The sequence below is a fragment of the Oryx dammah genome, unplaced genomic scaffold (genome assembly GCF_014754425.2).
Source record: "Oryx dammah isolate SB20612 unplaced genomic scaffold, SCBI_Odam_1.1 HiC_scaffold_18, whole genome shotgun sequence".
Classification (NCBI taxonomy): Eukaryota; Metazoa; Chordata; class Mammalia; order Artiodactyla; family Bovidae; genus Oryx; species Oryx dammah.
The window spans coordinates 15,845,339-15,858,217 of NW_024070202.1; the positions used below are offsets into that span (position 1 = coordinate 15,845,339).

The 12,879-nt window shown below is 44.9% G+C and overlaps 1 long non-coding RNA gene across 1 annotated transcript in view; it reads left to right on the forward strand.

The window, feature by feature from the left end:
* The first annotated feature begins 224 nt into the window (after positions 1-224).
* The window catches only part of LOC120877986, a 69,311-nt gene continuing 56,656 nt past the window's right edge, over positions 225-12,879 (forward strand). Inside the window, exon 1 of the long non-coding RNA XR_005724435.1 lies at positions 225-296. This is a non-coding gene — a long non-coding RNA (uncharacterized LOC120877986). The remainder of the gene's footprint in view (positions 297-12,879) is intronic.

The window sequence follows — 12,879 nt, forward strand, 5'->3', positions numbered from 1 at the left end:
CTCCTGCTCAGGATTTTCTTTCTATTCAGGTCTCCAGTGAATTGTATGAGGCCCACTCGCAATGAGGAGGGAGATCTGGGTTCAGTCTACTGACTCGAATGTTAGTCTCACCCAGAAATAGCCTCACAGTCACACCCAGAAACTTGTGTAACCAAAGATGCGGACACCCCATGACCTAGTCAAGTGGGCACAAAAAAATTGACTAACACACGGGGAAACCAGTTAAGAGGCAGTTGTGTATACTGCTGAGAGATGGTGTGATGGTGGTTTGGACCAGGAATATGGCTCTGAACTTGGTGAGAGGTTGCTAGATGCACTTTGAAGGTCTGGCTTTCGGGTTGAGAAGTTAAGAATGACACTGAACTTCGGGCTTGAGCATGTGAGTGGTGGTGTGATTCTGCAGGTGGAGAAATCAGTTTAGGGGCCTGCATACAGACTTCGGCTTTTGACCTGTTAGTATTGAGAGGCCTGTGAAACCTAAGGGGAGATTTCAGGCACAGATAGAGAGACTAGAAGATAAAGGGCAGAACTAGAGATAAAAACCGGGGAGTCTTTATTATATAAAGGTTATATAAAGTCAGGGGCTGGCTGAGACCTCCACGGAGAGGACTAGATTGAGAAGCCACCCGAAGCCTGAGCCCTGGGTCTGCCCAGTGTGAGAGGTCAGGAGGGAAAGAGAACCTAGCCAAGGACACTGAGAAGAAATTGGGATACGGTTTCCCGAAGCCAAAGGAAAAGTAGGGGCTCAGTAAGGAGGGAGGGATCAGTGTTTGAAAGGCTGAAAGTGATTAAGTAAAACTTAATCACTGAGGGTTTTCCTGAGGGTTTCCTGAGGGTTTTCCATGGGATTTGACTGCTTCCTCTGTATTTTTTCCTATGTGATAGAATAGGATTGGCCCCTGGTACACCCAGAGCCCACCCTTCCCATCAGGAAGACTGCTACTTGACTGATGAAAATGTTTTTTCCTTGCTTACTCACAGAACCCAAGTTTTATCCAGGGCAGTAATATATCTACCTCCTCTGAAGCTAGACATAATTATAGCCCAGTTCTAGTCAACTAAGGGCAAACAAAAGGCATGGAATGGGGATTTGGGGGAAAGTTCTTTAGAGTGGACTAACTAAGCTGGCTTGAGTGCCTGTTTCTTTTAGTTCATCCCTTCTTGCCTGACACTTAGATATAATGGCTGAAAATCTGGAAGTCATCCTGACAACAAGAGGACAGGGGATATCCCTTAAGGAAGGTGGGTAGGGAAGCTGGAAGGAGCCTGGATGGCCTAGTGATATTATTGAGTCTCCATGCAAGGCTTGGACTTTTTATTTCTATTTTTATAGAAGTGTGTGTGTGTTAGTCACTCAGTCACATCCAACTCTTTGCAACCCCATGGAATGTAGCTCAGAAGGCTCTTCTGTCCATGGGGTTCTCCAGGCAGGAATACTGGAGTGGGTTGCCATTCCCTTCTCCAGGGGATCTTTGCAACATGGGTATCAAACCCGGGTCTCTTGCATTGCAGGCAAACTCTTTACTAGTTGAGCCACCCGAGAAACCCATATTTTATATATATATATATATATATATATATGTGTGTGTGTGTGTGTGTGTATACACATATATATATAAATTTTTTTTTCTATTTGACAACTGAACCTAATCCTAAGTGATACACTAGCTGTGCAGTCTTCATCTTGGTTCATGTTGCCAAAGCAGTCCTTCTCACCCTGTACCATGAAAATAAGAATAATGTGGGGTTGGGAGGTACAGGTTCTAGGACCATCTCTGCTAGTTTTATATATAGTGGTGGGGTTTTGGCCAAATCTCTGGAGCTGTCTTTAAAGTGCTTTGTTCATCTGTAAAAAGAGCCTACTCCTGATCTTTTATGACCTGATATTTTTTCTTCAGCATTAATTTTTTCTTAGTGATCAGTGAGCTGCTTTGGCTATGCTGCTTGTAGTAAATGTGAATGCAGTACACCTCTGGGACCTGGATTAGGTCAAGGCTGTGGGAGAGAATTCATGGGCCACAATAGAAACCAACTCTTACAGAGCTTTAGCTAATAAATAGAAAGCTTTTATTAATAGATAGAAAGTCTTTTGCGTGTGTGCACGCTCAGTTGCTCAGTCATGTCCGACTCTTTGTGACCTGGTGGACTGTAGCCAAACTCCTCTGTCCATGGATTTCCCAGCAAGGATACTGGAGTGGGTTGCCATTTCCTTCACCAAGGGGTCTTCCCCACCCAGGGATCGCATTCGTGTCTCCTGCATTGCCTGCAGATTCTTTACCACTGAGCCATCTAGGAAGCCCCCTTAGTCTTTTAGGGGCTTGAAAGCCAAGCCCAGGAAAGCAAGAAAACCAATAGCAAAAATTTCAGGTTTAAGTGAAAACACTTGATGTGTTTAAGGGTCTGTATTTGCATTACCAAGTCAAAACACCTGTGTTCGCGAGCTGGGTGATTTGCGCAAGCGCCAACGCGGTTTGCGGCAGACTTCCGTAGTGCCCGCTAGAGATGCTGACCGAACCTCCGTGTACCCCAGGGTCGTAGGTCGACTTCGATGGAAGCTGGCTTCCTGCTCAAGACTGATGCTTCTTGAGGTCAGTAGGACTGATTTTGGACCCTCTCTCTCAGGAAGAGAGAGCGTATGGGTTGTGCCTGTGTGAGAGTGGGGTTGGGGCAAGGAGAACTGAGAATCCCAAGAGCAGGCCGGGGAATCGTGTTCCCACTCAAAGAGAGTGATTTGCAGAACGTCATCTTCAAGCCCTGGTGAAGTGAAAGTGAAGTCTCTCAGTCGTGTCCGACTCTTTGCGACCCCATGGACTGTAACCTATCAGGCTCCTCTGTCCATGGGATTTTCCAGGCAATAGTACTGGAGTGGGTTGCCATTTCCTTCTCCAGCGGGTCTTCCCGACCCAGGGATCCAGCCCAGCTCTCCCGCATTGTAGACAGACGCTTTACCGTCTGAGCCGCCAGGGAAGTCCTGGTAGTTAGATCTAAAACGTCAGCATACATTGTGCTGGTTCTGAGCTGTGTCCGCCGGGGTCTGAGTTATTCTCTTGTTGGAAACTCCTGAATAATTTGAGAGGTAGGGAGAGGAACCGCCCGGGGCTGAACTCCCCAAGTCCTTGTCAGTGCTTATATTTGCACATCTCAGAGCAGATTACAGCGTTCATCACATTCCATCTCCATAATTGCTCTGTGAGGCAAGTTGGACAGGTTCAGGGCTGTTATCTGATCCAGTCCTGTTATTCTTCAGTTTGTGGAGGAGGAGGCCTCCACAAGTTAGAAGTTAGATGTTAGATGAGGCTAAACCCTCCAGGCCTGCGGCTGGCTGGTGTGTGAGGGGAGCGGAGCCGTGCGGCAAGCCAGGCTCATGGGAAGTTGAGAGGACCCTGTGCTTCCTTGGGCTTCACTTGGTTTCTCTTCACCTCTTGCTCCAGACGTTCTGTTTGTAAAGCTGAGTTTGTGGGACTTACTTGGTGGTCCAGTGGTAAGGACGCCATGCTTCCATTACAGGGAGCACTGGTTCGAACCCTGGTGGGGGAACTAGCTCCCACCTGACCCTGGTGTCGCCAAAATAAAGAAACAGGTTCTATAAACAAGAGCTAATTGCTATAAATTACTTGGAAAGGGAATGATATTACAATGATATATTAATCAATTTATTTGTTAATAAATATTTTTTTTTTTTTAAGATTTTTTACCTTGTCAGGGTAGGAGTGGTGGCCTCCTGGGACTTTCTGTATCTGGCAAAGGGAAGCCACCTGGTTCTGCTTCAGTCCCCGGGAGGATCCGCTTCTGTGTGTTTAATGGCAGCAAGCTGGGACGACTTTTTGTGTTACTCTGCCTAGTTTACATTTGGAAAAAAAAAAGAGGACCCAGGAGGCAATGTCTTAGCAGATAGGCAAACTTGTAATGCTAATAGAAGAATTTCAGACGTGATGTCAGCTACATCTAAATTAAAAAAAAAAAAAAAAAAAAGATGGCATGGCAAGTAGGTGGGATGGATATGTTAGAGCCAGAGAGCTCTTGCCAGTCTCTTCATGCCATGGCACCTTGGAACCTATGCTTGAAGTCTGCACTGCCTGCTGCTGCCTGTTCTGGTTAAGGTAACAGGAAAGGGGCCTGGAGCCAACCAGAGAGACAGAGGGAAGGCCCCCATCCCAGGGATGAAGAGTGACGGGGTAATGGTTCAGAATGCCTTCAACACAGCATTGTCCTGTTCCTGCCTCTCCTCCTGTGCTAGCCCCACCTCCTACGTGAGAATTCTTTCATTCATTGAACTTAGGATGAAACAAACTTATCAGAGTGCCCATTATGTATTCACTGAGATATAATAAGCGAGACATGCAAGAACCTTGCCCTTAGAAGAGTTAAAAACAGAATGAACCTTGTGAGGAGGTGGATGAATGTAATGAAAAGGCACTGATTAGAGGTCGGCTGTGTAGAGAGGTCACGTGAGCTGAGCCCTGGGAGATGGAGGCACAGCTAGCCACGGAAAGGGCCGGAGGAAGAACCTTCCCGATTGAGGGAACAAAAAGGAAAGTTACTCTGGGATGGGAAAGAACTCTGTCCATGGAAGGACAGAAAGGCTGCCAGGTGGCTGCAGGGCAAGAGAAATGAGCAGGAAGAAATGTGAATGACTCCGCCAGGCAGGCAGAAGCCAGTGAAGGCTGGACACTGTGGTCTGGGTTGTGAGAACACACTGAGTGATTCCTTGCAGGAGAGTGGCTCGGCAGAATTTATATGAACAAGGGCCGCAGAGACAGCCATGGAAGAAGGTATTGCATGTTGGAGCTGGAAGGGAGAGAGTGGAGAGTGACTGTGGAGACAGAGGGATTCTTCCCCAGCCTCTGCTATGGGACTGCCCCTGGGGAAGCAGGTATTGCCTTTATCCCACCCTGCTCCCCAGCCTGTCATCTTGTTCCTGAATCTGTCCCACTGCTTGCTAATTTTTTTTTAAGAAAGTTTCTGCTGTTCTCATGAAACTTCTGCTAGTTGTGAGAAACAGTCGTCACCGTGAAGGATTTTAGTGATTTTATAGATTTAAGATAGATATACGAATTGGACTCCTAAGATCAACTCCTAAGAATATCTAACTATCTGAAGACCTGTCTTGCCAATTCTCCCAGTGCACAGAGTGTCTAATTTCTGCTCTCCATCCTGAGCTCCTTCAGGAGGTGTTGGAGGTCAGCAGCTGCAGCAGGACATGGTTTGATCCTTGTAGAAGTAGATGGCAGGTGTCCACTGCAAGTGCCAATTTGTGGTTGACAATGCTATCTTGTTCACACAGTTTGGGAGATTATTGACGCTAGGGAAGAGATCTGTTCATCTGTTAATTACCTAGTCTTCATTTCTACTTCTTTGATCTGTGAAAGAACTACCAAGTTAGGCAAGTTGTTGTGTGATTAAGACTTGAAAGGTGTGCTTGAGCAGGAGATGAGTAGAGCATGGGGGTGACTCATTAGGAGTTACTTAAAACAGAGCTTTGCTACAGTGTTGAGCAAAGGGGCATCCTACTGAGAGCAGCTTCTGGCAAAGAGTCACTTACAGTTTTAGGAGCTGTTGTATCTGGCGGCAGGTAGCCACATTCCTGTCTGTTTGTAGACCACCTCCCAACACCCACTGCCATCCATATACTCATATAGCCTCCCCTCTGTGGCTGCCACTTCTGTCCAGTTGCTCCAAAGACTATCTAGGCACTGGGAGTGCTGGGGACTTTGCCTCATGATTAGACACATGCCACTTGGCAAGAATGTCCTAGAAATTAGGCCAGAGGACATTTAAAGGTTATTACCAGTGCAGCATAGAACGGACATTTCACTGTTGGTGCTATGGGGCTGTCCTGCCTCTGGTTCTTTGAGTGGCTCTAGTTCAGTTCAGTTCAGTTCAGTTCAGTCGTGTCTGACTCTTAGGAACCGCATGAACTACAGCAAGCCAGGCTTCCCTGTCCATCACCAACTCCTGGAGCCTACTCAAACGCATGTCCATTGTGTCGGTGATGCCATCCAACCATCTCATCCTCTGTCGTCCCCTCCTCCTCCTGCCTTCAACCTTTCCCAACATCAGGGACTTTTCCAATGAGTCAGTTCTTCGCATCAGGTGGCCAAAGTATTGGAGTTTCAGCTTCAGCATCAGTCCTTCCAGTGGATGTTCAGGACTGATTTCCTTTAGGATGGATTGGTTGGATCTCCTTGCAGTCCAAGGGACTCTCAAGAGTCTTCTCCAACACCACAGTTCAAAAGCATCAATTCTTCAGCACTCAGCTTTCTTCACAGTCCAACTCTCACATCCATGCATGACCACTGGAAAAACCATAGCCTTGACTAGACGGACCTTTGTTGGCAAAATAATGTCTCTGCTTTTCAATATGCTGTCTAGGTTGGTCATAACTTTTCTTCCAAGGAGCAAGCATCTTTTAATTTTATGGTTTCAGTCACCATCTGCAGTGATTTTGGAGCCCAAAAAAATAAAGTCTGCCACTGTTTTCTTTGTTTCCTATCTATTTGCCATGAAGTGATGGGACCAGATGCCATGATCTTAGTTTTCTGAATTTTGAGTTTTAAGTCAAATTTTTCATTCTCCTCTTTAACTTTCATCAAGAGGATCTTTAGTATTTCTTCACTTTCTGCCATAAGAGTGGTGTCATCTGCATATCTGAGATGATTGATATTTCTCCCAGCAATCTTGATTCAAGCTTGTGCTTCATCCAGCCCGACATTTCTCATGATGTACTTTGAATATAAGTTAAATAAGGAGGGTGACAATCTATAGTCTTGACGTACTCCTTTCCTGATTTGGAACCAGTTTGTTGTTCCATGTCCAGTTCTAACTGTTGCTTCTTGACCTACACACAGATCTCTCAGGAGGCAGGTCAGGTGGTCTGGTATTCAATCTCTTTCAAAATTTTCCACAGTTGATTGTGATCCACACAAAGACTTTGGCATAGTCAGTAAAGCAAACATAGATGTTTTTCTGGAACTCTCTTACTTTTTCAGTGATCCAGTGGATGTTGGCAATTTGCTCTCTGGTTCCTCTGCCTTTTCTAAATCCAGCTTGAATATCTGGAAGTTCATGGTTCACATACTGTTGAAGCCTGACTTGGAGAATTTTGAATATTACTTTGCTAGCATGTGAGATGAGTGCAATTGTGTGGTAGTTTGAACATTCTTTGGCATTGCCTTTCTTTGGAATTGGAATGAAAACTGACCTTTTCCAGTCCTGTGGCCACTGCTGAGTTTTCCAAATTTGCTGGCATATTGAGTACAGCACTTTCACAGCATCATCTTTCAGGATTTGAAATAGCTCAACTGGAATTCCATCACCTCCACTAGTTTTGTTCGTAGTGATGCTTTCTAAGGCCCACTTGACTTCACATTCCAGGATGTCTGGCTCTAGATTAGTGATCACACCGTCGTGATTATCTGGGTCATGAAGATCTTTTTTTGTACAGTGCTTCTGTGTATTCTTGCCACTTCTTCTTGATCTCTTCTGCTTCTGTTAGGTCCAGACCATTTCTGTCCTTTATTGTGCTCCTCTTGCATGAAATATTCCCTTGGTATCTCTAATTTTCTTGAAGAGACCTCAAGTCTTTCCCATTCTGTTGTTTTCCTCTATTTCTTTGCATTGATCACTGAGGAAGGCTTTCTTATCTCTTCTTGCTATTCTTTGGAACTCTGCATTCAAGTGGGTATATCTTTCCTTTTCTCCTTTGCCTTTAGCTTCTCTTCTCAGCTATCTGTAAGGCCTCGTCAGACAACCATTTTGCCTTTTTGCATTTCTTTTTCTTGGGGATGGTCTTGATCCCTGCCTCCTGTACAGTGTCATGAACCTCCACCCATAGTTCTTTAGGCACTCTATCAGATCGAATTCCCTGAATCTATTTCTCACTTTCACTGTATAATTGTAAGATATTTGATTTAGGTCATACCTGAATGGTCTAGTGGTTTTCCCTACTTTCTTTAATTTAAGTCTGAATTTGGCAATAAGGAGTTCATGATCTGAGCCACAGTCAGCTCCCAGTCTTGTTTTTGCTGGCTGTATAGAGCTTCTCCATCTTTGGCTGCAAAGAATATAATCAATCTGATTTCGGTGTTGACCATCTGGTGATGTCCATGTGTAGAGCCTTCTCTTGTGTTGTTGGAAGAGGGTGTTAGCTATGACCAGTGCATTCTCTTGGCAAAACTCTTAGTCTTTCCCCTGCTTCATTTTGTACTCCAAGGCCAAATTTGCCTGGTACTTCAGGTAGCTCTTGAATTCCTACTTTTGCATTCCAGTCCCCTATAATGAAAAAGACATCTTTTGGGGGTGTTAGTTGTAGAAGGTCTTGTAGGTCTTCATAGAACTGTTCACTTTCAGCTTCTTCAACGTTACTGGTTGGGACATAGTCTTGGATTACTGTGACATTGATGGTTTGCCTTGGAAACGAACAGTGATCATTCTGTCGTTTTTGAGATTGCATCCAAGTACTGTATTTGGGACTCTTATTGACTCTGATGGTTGCTCCATTTCTACTGCTATGGGCAAGAATCCCTTGAGCGGCTCTAACAAGCCCCATTCTCTCCAGCTACCAACCAACACCTGGAGTCAGCATCTATCTTGTTTCCTGTACTTATTCCTGTCCTGCTTTCAATCTGATCTAGTGTGATTCTAACCCTAGACTCTGTGGATATATTATCCTTCATAATGACCATCATGGATGGTATTTCCAGCTTTCAACCCTCAGCTTTTCCTAATGACCTCAGACTAGGTTTGTTCTTCCCTATCTTCACCACTGCTGAAACACACGCAGCCCCAGTTGCTTCAGAGTCAAAGTGTTAGTTGCTCAGGCGTGTCCAACTCTTTGGGACCCCATGGACCATATGTAGCCCACCAGGCTCCTCTGTCTATGGAATTCTCCAGGCAAGAATACTGGAGTGGGTTGCCATTCCCTTCTCTAGGGGATCTTCCTGACCCAGGGATTGAAATTGAGTCTCCTGCGTTGCAAGCGGATTCTTTACTGTCTGAGCCACCAGGTGAGGAAGACTTGGGCCTCTTTGGACACATCTTCTGCTTAGTCAAGTTATCCCATCTGAGGAATCCAACCGTCAGATCTGAGATAGCTTTTGCTTTTTCTTCCAGGAGTATGATTATGTTCCTGTGCAAATTGGACTCACAGTTGGTCCTGATATACCAGAATTTCCAAGGCATGCATGAAAATTAGATCTAAGTTGGGACCTACATGTCACATGTACAAAAGAATGTGTGAGTACCTGTGGATTGTGAAAACAACCTCCTTTCTTCATAATCATTTCCTCCAAACCACTAATTGCTTTATGCTTTCTTGATCTTGAAGAAAGAACATTACTCAGACAGCCACTGAAACAGATGAGTAGATGGTGCCACACGTCTGAATCACCAGTGCTGCTTCTGAATCCTGATTGGCAAGGTTTCTGTTCTCCCTCTGGCTCTCTGGACATCCTTGTCTCAGAAGCCCTGAAATGGGAGCAGACTCTGCATGGAGAGGTGGCTTTCTCAGCATCTGCCCTCCCTGTGGATGCCATCTACTAAATGACATCGATGAGCTTCTTCCCTGCTCTCTGAAAGAGTCTCACTACTAACATGATTAAAAGGAAGCAGATTTCAGCGGAAACAAGCATGACTGTGTTGCTCTTTAGGAGGCTAGGAACCAAGCCACCCAACTGCTGATCAATCATTTCTGTGTATATATGGAGAGAGGAAGGAAAGTATGACTCAAAGAGGTTAATTCTTTCCTAAAGCATATGAGGGGCTTCCCATTGGCTCAGTGGTAAAGAATCCACCCGCCAAGCAGGAGATGCAAGAGATGCAGGTTCAATCCCTGGATTAGGAAGATCCCCTGAAGGAGGAAGTGACAACCCACTCCAGTATTCTTGCCTGGAGAATCCCATGGACAGAAGAGCCTGGCAGGCTATAGTGCAGGGGGTCACAAAAGAGTCAGACATGACTTAGCGACTAAACAACAGCAAAAAAAGATAGAAGAGGAAGCAGGGATTCCAGGCTGGTGGGGTTTTGGTTTTGGTTTTTGGTTTTCTGAGAAGGGTTGAAGAATGCTTAAGTTTATGCTCATGTATATAATTGAAGGAGAAGTGAGGGAATCAATTGAAAGGCACATGGATAAAAATTTTTTAAATCAGAATCCATTCTAGAAACATAAATGTTCTTTTCCCATGAGAAGGTGGATGTAATAAGCATTTCAGTGTATTGCCTGTATATGATGAACAGACTTTGTAACATCTGTTAGGAGTCACTTTATTCTCGTGGGGGTCACTGAAGTAACTGTGCATGGCAGCGTGGTGCGGAGAGGCAGTGTGGACAGGGCACTAGGCTGAGAGCAAGGAGAACGGGGTTCCGTATCATGTGAGAACAGAAGGCCAGCGTTGTTCTCTGTGTGATGAAGACCCAGGGGCTGGTCAGGCCCTGAGCAGTGAGTTAATGAGTGCAATTAGGACTGGAATCCCTTAAAGACCAGCTGCACTCCCAGTAGACATGAGCACTGGTCACGGATTTGGTGCACAGGGAACTAAACCTGGTCTGTTGTATGTAACCCCTTACCTCTTATACGACATGTCTTCTTGGAGACATCCACCCTACCCCTGCACAAAGCAAGCTCCTGGCCCTTCGTTCTGTAGCATGGTGGGAGCTATGAAATGCTTAGTGGACCACCCATGCCCACCCTCACCAACTGTACTCATGTCTACTGAGACCCTCGGGCTCCCATCTGAGATGTGTCAGTTTCCCTGCCTAGAGTTGGAGTGACAACCTCAAGGCAGATTGTTAAGGGATCTGGAGTGACTGCTGAATAGAAGACATTGTATTGTGAAAGTTGCAGAGGAGATTTGTTATCAGTGTGAAGAGGAATCAGTGTTTACAAGTGATAGTCAGTGGTAATGGTAAGACAATACCTACAGCATCGTGTGGCCTTCCTAGGAAGCTCAGTGGTAAAGAACCTACCTGCCAAGCAGGAGATGCAGATTTGATCTCTGGGGCAGGAAGATCCCTGGAGAAGGAAATGGCAACCCACTCCAGTATTCTTGCCTGGGAAATCCCATGGACAGAGGAGCCTGGGGTCACAGAGTCAGACACAACTTGGCAAGTGAACCACCACCACCATAGCATCATGTATGGAATTAAGTATTAATCCCAATGAAATTGGATCCCCCTTAAATTATAGTCTGCTTCCAGAGCACAGAGGACTGAACAGGGCCTCTTTGGTCCTGATACTGTGAAGAAGGGAGGTAGGATTTTGATTAAGTGTAGATGTAAAATTAAAGCGCTGTGGGTTTTGAATTCCTTGAACAGCTCTTCAATTTCAGCTCAGCTTGAAGAGACACTCTATGAATAGTCCACAGCAGTTTGGCAAGAGCTGCTTCTCTCTGAATCATGTTTCTAAAGCAGTTCCTTGTGCAGAAAAGAATAAAAGCTGAGTTTCTGTGACAGTAGCTGGGCTTCCCAGTTTCAACCAAATCCACATGTCTAACTCATAACTCATCCCCCTCCTGGATACACGTAACCCAGAAATGACCTGGAGCCAGGAAGGCTGGAAATGACCATTTCTTCAGTATCTGACTCTGAGGCCTTAACCAGCCACAGGCTGGACAGTGGCCTGAGTCTGGACCAGAACTGACCTAGCCTTTGGGAGTGGGCTATGTGTGACGGGCTCCCCACAGACCAGTTACCCTATTTCTAGGCAGCTGGGGACAGGAAAACAAGAGCAACACATTCCTTGGAGTTAGAACTGGTTTGGAGTAGTGACATTGCTATATAACTAGCTGTAGGACTAACCAGGTAAACTAGCTAAAGTAACTAGCTAAGGGATAGAGCAGATCACTCCAACTACAGGAACTGAGGCCGGCATTTGTAAAATGAAAGTCTTAGAGTCAGTAATGAGTAGCAAAATAGAAACTAAGATCTCCTAAGATTTATGACAAGAAACATGAACTTTGTGTCAGTTAGGATGGTTTAAGAGGAAGAGTATAGATCTGGTTTGTCCAGAATTCCCAAGGCATTTCCCAAATGATTCAGTTAAGTCACCCTTGGAGTTATAAATCAAGATTCTCAACTAGGATAGCAGCGTTTTTGGATTTCCTTACTAATGGATAATATGGACACTTTATAGAAACCTCCAATGTTGTTTTTCTCTTTACATTTACGTTTGCATCTCTTTCTCTTTACCATACATTTTTGGTATGGAATGAAAAAATTCATGGAAATGAATTTGTTCTTTGGTTAGAACAAAAATGCTTTGGGTAGCACCTGTCATTCCCTAACAAAAGGTTTTCTGAAATATTATTGTACTTGATTAAGTCAACATGTGGACTTAAACGTGCTCCGTCAATGTGTAGGCTCAACACAGGTACAGTTTTTTAACTTCTTTTTCACTCTCAACAGCATCTAGTTCAGTACTCTAAATATAGTCAGCATTCAACAAAAATTTAATTATTAACTGAATTGAGGCTGCCAGGAGAAAAGGGACATTGATTCTTGTTTGGACATGCTCTTCTGATTAATGCCACTTTTGCCTTTCTAGCTAATCAGTCAGTAAACCAACCATGGTGCACATTTGACCTAAAAGAAGGTCGGTGGCTGAAAATGAGATCCAGCTTGATCACATTAGAAGGGTTCTCATGTATAGTCCCTGAGAGAGTATAATGGCCGAGTACCACCTACATTTCCCCACTGAACTTGTTCTCAGAGTCTCAGCCTTTCAAAAGCAGTGCCAGCACACTCGTTTTAATTTGCAGTTATAACTCCAAAGGTAACTGTTACATCAGTCAGGGTCCTCGAGAGAGACAAAACCAATAGGAGATACACACTCTCTCTCTCTCTCTCTCTCTCTCTCTCTCTCTCTCTCTCTCTCTCTCTCTCTCT